Source organism: Nematolebias whitei, chromosome 22 (genome assembly GCF_014905685.2).
Source record: "Nematolebias whitei isolate Nwh7 chromosome 22, NemWhi1, whole genome shotgun sequence".
Taxonomy (NCBI): domain Eukaryota; kingdom Metazoa; phylum Chordata; class Actinopteri; order Cyprinodontiformes; family Rivulidae; genus Nematolebias; species Nematolebias whitei.
This window is the reverse complement of record NC_056519.1, coordinates 19720001-19728658: the sequence shown is the minus strand read 5'-3', so window position 1 is coordinate 19728658 and position 8658 is coordinate 19720001. Positions and strand designations below refer to the sequence as shown.

Below are 8658 nucleotides of genomic sequence, written 5' to 3'. Positions count from 1 at the left end.
AACACAGCGTTGAGTTGGAGCTGAGAAAACATGTAAAAGTTAGTATAAATCACCTTTCAATTGACTTCTTCACCCGAATCAACTACACTCTTTCACGGATTTCTACATCAGCAGAACAGTTTTTAATATTAGTAAATATTAATTATCCTGCATATTAATAATAAGCAATCAATGCGTTATTAAGAAAAGTACTGGTGTGACATTCATTTAGAGACTGCTCATTTCTTATCAGGGTAGAAACACAAAAGCATCGCACAAACAAGACAAAATCTGATTTTTTTTTTTTAACCAATAGGGGAGAAAAAAGTATTTAAATTTGTCTCTAAACAGTTGAAGTAAAGAAATCTGCCACCCAAAGTATCAGCCTCTGAATGCACAGATAGCACCTGCACTTTATTTCCATATCAAACACCCTCCTGGCTGTCGTTGCACCCCGCACAGAAGACGCAGACAGAAAAGAAGGTATTTCCTTTATAAGAAAATACATAAACTGAACATGGAAGTGAAAGCAGTTATAATGGAAGCTGTGTAGAATGGAGTTTACTGATAAACACATGGGGTCTTTATAGTGTAACAAAAAAACAAGCACACACACACACACAGAGCCATAAAGACAAGCTGTGTAAAGTTTGACTGGATTTTCAGAGGGTTGGAGGAGAAAAGATGAAGCAAAAAAAGGAGAAATGGGGGGAGTGAGGGTGGGTGGAAGCAGGGCATACACTCAGCACTCAGCTAATAGTAAATCCTCTGCTTTATTCTGTAATTTACTGCAAAGCCTGCAGGCCAGACTGCCTTTGAAGTGCTCTGAAATGTCAAATCAATTATTACTTAAATAAAAAAAAATTCAATTTATGTGTTTTATGGTAATCAGGAAAAAAAAAAAGCTAAACATTTTGAGACAATTTGAGCTCTGCTTTCATTTTTCTGCACCGCTCAGATGTGCTGATTGGGACATAAAGTTGTTGATAGCTGCGTCTTTTCTTCGTCCTCTCTTGTGTCGTGACGATCGCAGAGTAAGGAAAGTCAATTTGGCAGTATAATGCTCCCCATCAATTGGAGCTGGGTGATAATAATGTTTTACACCTGTGCGCGTGTGTCTGCGTGAGTGCAATAGGTGAGCTGCGTTTGGGAGCGGAGCGTGGAACAATACGCCTTCTTCATGATTCATTACGTCCTAATGTTGCTACGTGAATAAAGACAGCCCGGGCCTGGAGAATTACACACTTTTCTCACTAATGGTTCTGAAGATAGGCCGAGCCGACGTTCACGCCGCTGTCGTTCTCTCCGCAGGGCTCTTTGTTCGTGGACAGGTAGAGCAGACGAGCCGTGAAGTGTGCAGCTTTTCTCTGCAACACGCTGCATGTGTTATATTAGGCCGTCAATTCTCTTTGACTGCACGTGAGATCCGTACATTTTTTTTTATTTTTTATAATTTCATCTTCAGGACTTAACTCAGTCAAATAGATTTCACAAAGCGTTTTTATTTTGAGCTCTGTGGAATTTAAAAGACTTGATTCATAGAGAAAGTCTGTATTTAATTTGATTTTGTTCGCATTTAATTAGCTTATAAATTACAATTCATAGCCCTCTATAAACAATAGCTACGTGATATTAGAAGTTTAATCTTGCTGGAGGCCCGATCTGACCTATTCTGAATTATAACCTAGTTTGGACCAGATCAGTCTCAGCTGCTCACTCTGATTGGCTGTGCCCACCCCGGATGTGGAGGCGGAGCTAAGGGCCAAGACGTTCTGTTGCACGGGGCCTCCGCTTCCGGGTTAAGACGAGTCGGACGGACACCTCAGCACTGAGCTTATAACTTTTCTTGCCTTATCGACATTAACTGGTAAATAGAATTTACCTCTCTTGATTTTATTGCGTTTGTGTGCGTCTCCTCTCTACCTAGGAACAAAAGAACCGGAAGGGTGCCGTGGTCAGACAGCTGACAATGGCAAGAGTAAAAATTGTTGATGTACCAACGTTAAAATATCATTTACACAAACTCGAAGCTGTTGGATAGTTTTGATCCGTTAAATCTGTTGAGTTGACTAAAAATTGGGTCAAAAAGTTGCCATTTTAGTCCAGAAGCTGACCAAATCTGACCTGACTGGACATCAGTTTTAGAATGTCATAAATGAAGGTCAAACTATAAAACAACTTGTTATAACAGTTTTAACCTGTAGGCTATATAATTCAGTTTGCAATAGACAGTGAATTTGGGTTTCTAAAAAAATATTAAAAAAAAAAAAAGATTTGGTGCTAGCTAGGTAATGCTAATAGCAGTTAGCGCCAACTAGCTAACACCATCCGAAGTTGCAATAATTTGACAAGCAGATTTTTGTTGTGTTATTTTCCCTTATAGTCACAAGAACAGAATATCCAGAGCGAAAGGACTGGTGATGAACAACTCAGACACTAGCATCAATTCAGGGCTTTTATTTACAGTGAGTAATAATTCAGGATATAACAAGAACCCTGGGGAGCAAGGAGATGGTTCAGATCCAGAGTTCAGCAAAGAGGTTTTACTCAGAACGTGCAGGTTCATTATGGTAGATGGAAGATGTAGGGTTCCAAAATCCTGTACAATCATGAGAAGATCCAATGTGCTCAGGAGGACGAGGTGAGCAGCTGAAGTGTGCATAGGTGAGGTTTCCAGGGGTTTACTAGGATATCCAAAACCTCAGGTAGGTCTCAGGAGGTTCACTGGAAAGATCGCATTAGGAGAAAGGTAAGTAATCACAAGGCTTAGAGATACACAAAGGGCTAAAAGCACAAACCATAAGCAGGGTAATGCTCCAGCGTCAAAGGAGCGTCATCAACTGCCTTATATACGCCTGGAGCCTCATCAGGACACATTGTCTGCAGGAGTGGAAGTATGGCGCCCTCTGGTGACCAAAGACAGGCATAGAACAGGAACTCCCACACTAATTCAACAACTTAATAATTTTCATTCAATTTTTGGTTGAAAACTTCTCCAACTGATAACTCCATAACAACCAACATTTGTTGATGGTAATGAGGGACACCTGTATGTATTTGTGAGTATCAGGGATGGGACCACGTACAGGGTCAACACCCCCCAACCTACTCAAGACACAATCTATTCAAAACTCCACATTTTCTAGCCATTCTTAATTCCTAGGATTACAGAAAAAGACATAAAATCAGTATATTATACAGTTACTTTGAGCTAAACTTTATCGGAGATTAAACTTGAAAATTGAATTATTCTTATTTTCTTGTTTTGTTTTTTTTGCACACTGGGCTTCATGGGTTTGTTTCGACTGCATCAAACTGCATTTATCACAAAATATCATCTGCAGCAAGTAGGTAAAATAGAAAGAGTATATAAACAAACAGAAAATTCAAAGTTTCCTACAAACTTGTCTACAAATTATGAGTTCACCTTTTGTCCAGTAATGATGGCCACAACAACTAAAGATTAGACATATTTTTACTGGAACCATTACACATTTAAATTACCACCATACTCGCACACAATCCTCTAAGCAATATTTAACCAATAGGCAAATATTTTCAACCCAATAAATTATGGTTTATTGCTGAATCAATGAATAAATATAGAATTTCAACAACAAAATATTTTAACTTTTATTTCAAGTGTGTTGTCAATTATGGGCTTTTTCTTTAAAGCTAGCTTTGCATCACCAAACTTCTGCGACAGTTTGTTCTGTCAGCTTCTGAAAGCTGAGCAGTTGAACTTTACAGTGAATATAGGTTTATTACAGTAACTTCACCAGCACGCTCACAAAACAACCCCTCTGTATCCCTCCTCCCACACAGACGGTATGAACAGGTAAACCCAGCCAGCACTTGTCACATGCGGGACATTTGAGTGCCCCACTCCTTATGCGAGACGCGAGACAGGGGGGGGCAAAATCCGGGACTATCCCTCCCAAATTTGGACGGTTGACAGGTATGTAACTCAATCCTACCGAGGTAAAACTGCACACGGGTGGCTCGGTCCAAATCTAACAGTGCTGAGTTACAAACCGAGTTGTTTTTAACCAGGTTATTTTTGGAGTGGATAAAACTTCTTTTTGGAACTGAAACGTATCAACCATATATTAGTGGCATTAGTGACAATTTCTTTAAAAGATAAAACCAAGGTTTGACATTTGTGCTCCTATGCACATAAATGAGCAACAATTCATGGTAAATGGACTGTACTTATATAGCGCCTTTCTATCTTATCGAGATACTCAAAGCTTCACACTACAATCTGTGTCCTCATTTACCCATTCATACAGCACTCTACTGGATCTATACAAAGCTAACTGAACAAATCATTCTAAAGAGATTAATCAGAGCTTTATCACAGTCATACACCGATGGGACACACATCGGAGGCAACAAGGGGTTCACTGTCTTGCCCAGGGACACTCTGGCATGTGACTGCTGGTGGATTCGAACCCCCAACTTTTGCATTGGAAGACGATTGCTCTAACCACTCAGCCACAGTCACACCCGTTCATTCATGAGTAGACAAAGGGGTTAGGTTTAGGGGCCTTTGATAAAATCTGATTCTTTGGTACCTCTATACATTGCTGTTGGCTTTACCCTTATAGAAGAGAAACTGTTACAATTTATATCTTTTCAAGCATTTCTTACAGTTTTACTGAGAAATACATTTTAATGTAAAAGACTTAATGTACTGGTAATGTGACTGTCGGTGACTGGTTTGCAAGCAGCATTTGCGAGGGCGTCTCCAAACTGTATTGAAACATTTACGGAGGTTCTCGATTTCAGTGAATCAGTTGATTAAATCATAAATGTGGAGGTGATTGCTAAGGTGGGTACTACACTTACAAGGAGGGTACAATGTGGGCAACAAAATAAGGTGCTGGACCTAGAATAGAGTTTTGCAAACCATGCAAAAAATATGTCATGATTTTCAAAATTCAGATGCACAACGTGGCTCGCTGGTCAATTAGTCACAAATACTTCGTAGTCAGTGAGACTTGACTAGAAACTTTGTATATTTTCGTGCAATTCTGAGTCACCAACATGGAGATTGTGAGATACTAACTTAAATCTAATTGTAACCCTAAATGTCAGACAAAATTTAAACTTCCTTTAACAAATGTACTTTAGTTATTATAGTTTTATAGCAATAAAATAGCTGAAAATCTGTAACATTCCATCTTAGTTCTGGAATCTTGCAAAAGTACCAGAGTGCTTCAACCAGGATTCACAAATATTTTTTGGTCTTTTTTGGTCTTTGGTCTTTTTTTAGTTGCCAATATTACAGTGATATCAATTTCATTACAAAAACACTTCTGTTTAGCTGAAAGTTGAAAAACAAAATGGTATCTGTAGAAGATATATTCATACTTTTATATTTTACAGGCAGAAGAAAGCATAAAAAACTGTTAATTCGTTTAACGTTCAAACAAACATAAAATCTTTCAGACTGTTTGCTGACAGCACAAAACCCCTGACACGTTGTAAAAAACAGATCTGAGTATTTTTAATTTAAAAAAAATGGCAACCCATCCAAACAAATTACAGACAGTAACTCGAACGGTACCATGTAGAATAGGTCTTATCGCAGAGCTGCACTTTGACATCTGTGGTCATGTATGATAAGGCTCCTACTAGTTGAGGTGGTTGAGGGATCTGAATAAGATGTTTCCTGATTTTCTGGGCATGTCCCAGTGAAAAGAAGCCCCGGTGCAGACCTCTGGCCTGAGAACAAATTTAGGTACCCCAGGAGGAGCTGGAGTGTCTTTATGGGAAGAGGGAGTTCTGGGTTTATCTCCAGCAGTGGTGATTTTAACCTCTTTTTTGTGGGTGCTCAAGCACCCCTAAATTTTATCTCAGCACCCCTAAAAAATAAAGAAACCGTAAGGAAACTCAGTTCTCAAACCTTAGAGTAACTGAAATATTTAATACATTTGAAATAAATATGGAATAAATGATGGCTGTCTTAAACGGGCTGGTAAAATCCTCTTTTTTTTTTTTTTTTTGCACGAGTCAGATCCTCAACACCACCTGTCAATCAATCCAGTAAGCTCGTCAGCAACATTGTCGGGGTTTTGCTTTACGAACGCTTTGCAGTCAGAGAGGTTTCGTGAAAAATCATTTGGAAAAAATGTTTATACGTTGTCAATGGGAACATGCAATTCAGACATCATTACCCTGAACGTTTAGGATGTACTACAGTTTATTCCATTTGCAAAACCTAAACGGAGTCTGGAACAATGTAAAAGATGGATAAAGACCTGCGGTCAACCTCATGAATACAACTGGTATAAGCAGGAAGTACCACATGTTTGTCTGTACAAAGGTAACTGCTGGTAAATCCTCCATTTTCTGTCATAATCACATCGTATGCTTAATGGTTAAATTAAAGGTTAATGCTTAAAGCTAGTTGTGCTTTGTTTTGTGTGTTTTGTATACATGTTGAAACTTCTGGTAGCATAAGTTTAGTCTTTGTTTAATATGGATCTTTATAAGTCCTATTTGTGACTAACGTCCATACCACCCTGAACATGCCTGATCTCATCTGATCTCAGAAGCCAAGCAGGGTTGGGCCTGGTTAGTACTTGGAAGGGAGACTGCCTGGTAATACCAGGTGCCGAAAGCTTTTGCACTTCTCACAAACCACATGGGGTGCGCTGTTCAAGCCAAGAGCTATTGTCAGTACTGGAGGCTAAGCACCCCAAAAGGTCAGATCCTAGAATCGCTCCTGCTCTCCAAGACCTGTTGCCTCAATGACCCGACTATAGACAAGATGTAGACGATAAAGCTGGAGATGGGTGGTACTATTAAATCATCCCAATGACTAAAACAGTTTGGGATAGGGAGTTGAAGACAAACCTTGAGTCACTGCATGTCAGTTCAGATCCCACTTCCATTATTTTAACCCGAGTTAAATAGTGTTGAAACTTTGTTAAAATTTAGTTTATTTAATGACTTGAGTGCCCCTTTAAGTTTGAGGTTAGACTTTTGAGGCATCTCATCAGTGATGAACCATGTTTATCAGGTATTTCAACCATTATTATTTCCATTAGCCCCCAAGAGAGGCCCAGTAAAAATAAATCAGGTTTGGTGTACTGTATGCCACATTTGCAATTTGAAACCAGGCTTGAAAGGTAAGTTAGTTTGGAAGGTCAGGGTCAGGCGTTCAGGTGGAACGTTAGGAGTTGAAGTAAACTTTTTATAATAGATATTCAAGAGGTTCTTTACATGTCTTTTCAGCCCCAAAATACTGTGGGATGTAACATCAATCACATAAAGAACGTCTAATGTGAAAGTGTCACAATCTTTGTGTGGTTGGTTATCTCAGCAGGATGTAAGAAGAGTTTGAAAAGCAGAGATCGTGGGTTTGATCCCAGTGTCAGCAAGTGTTTGTGTACTTTTCTTATCATGGCCAGGTTCAAATATCTAAAGCTAATTTTAGATATTTACTAAACATTCACATTTAAACCCAGCATTGACCTATTTGTGTATGGACATTTTAGTCATATTTTAAAACTAAAAATGCTGTATGGGGATGCCGGGTTTATTTTATGCGATAAAGGACAAAAGGCAAAATAATTAAACTATTTTCATGTTAATAAAATGGAGTTTAAGTTTCAACTCTAGGTTTGTTGGTCTATTCTATGTTCCTGTTTTAAAGGTGACCCCTGACTTGAAGAAATAACAGTAATCGTTATTCACAGTGAGTGTTTGGCTGAAAACCTCTAGCTGTTGGCATTTATATGGATGTTACTTCTTTATGTACAATCCTGCTTATCATTCCTGAGAACCAAGCAGGTGCCGTAAAAAAAAAAAGATGGAGGATTCATTTTCACACAGAAAAGGATTTCATGCTCATCTAACTATTGCAAATGTCACTGAGACGCATGCCCTCATCAGAAACATATTTTAACGGGTGGCTCAGTGGAGTTTTGAGGACTCCTAATGTCAGCCAAATTGAATGTGCATACAAGAAAATCAGCAAAACCAAAAAAAGGCAAACGTTACCTTTATTGAAAAGGCTTATTTAACACTTTAGATTAAAACTGGATTAATAGACTTCCTAAATATGCCTTCTATATTTATAGAACTACTCATAACCAAACAGTGTCAAACTTTTTAATGAACTAGGCAGGTGAGCTTGTATAGGTTATGGTGTAAAACTTGGCGATGAAGAGCAACATTAAAAAGAAAAGCTAAAAACAGACAAAAGTACGATCTAAACTTTTTGCATAATGACTTTTATGCATTATTTCTGTGGAAAATCGCATCACACTTTCTGGCAGGATGCTGTTGCCCAACTTGTGAGCACTTCGGCAGTCTCAGCGACTCCTAGTCTAAATCAGCTAAAGTGAAGGGAAAATGAATGAAAAGCTGGTGAGAAGGAGAAATGGAGGAAAAGAGGCAGACATAGCATTCTGCCGAACACCCACATCTCTTTTTTTTGCTCTCTAGTCCACGCCTTTTTGTACCGTGTGGAATAACATACCTTTTACCCCCCCTCTCCCTCCCTCTTTGTAAAGCGATCAGGGCTTCTGATAGTGATGGTGATTACAAAACCGCAGGAGCAGCCTCCCCACCAAAACAAAGTGTTTTTCAGCTGCTGTTTTTTCAGGGCCTGGCGCCACCCGGAGTACCGTAAACAATAAACACAGGCTGATGCGAGGCGAGCCT

General features: G+C 39.0%; 1 pseudogene; it reads left to right on the top strand.

Annotated features, from left to right (window-relative positions):
- The first annotated feature begins 6491 nt into the window (after window positions 1–6491).
- Window positions 6492–6610, top strand: LOC119428613 (annotated as a pseudogene).
- The last annotated feature ends 2048 nt before the right edge of the window (window positions 6611–8658 follow it).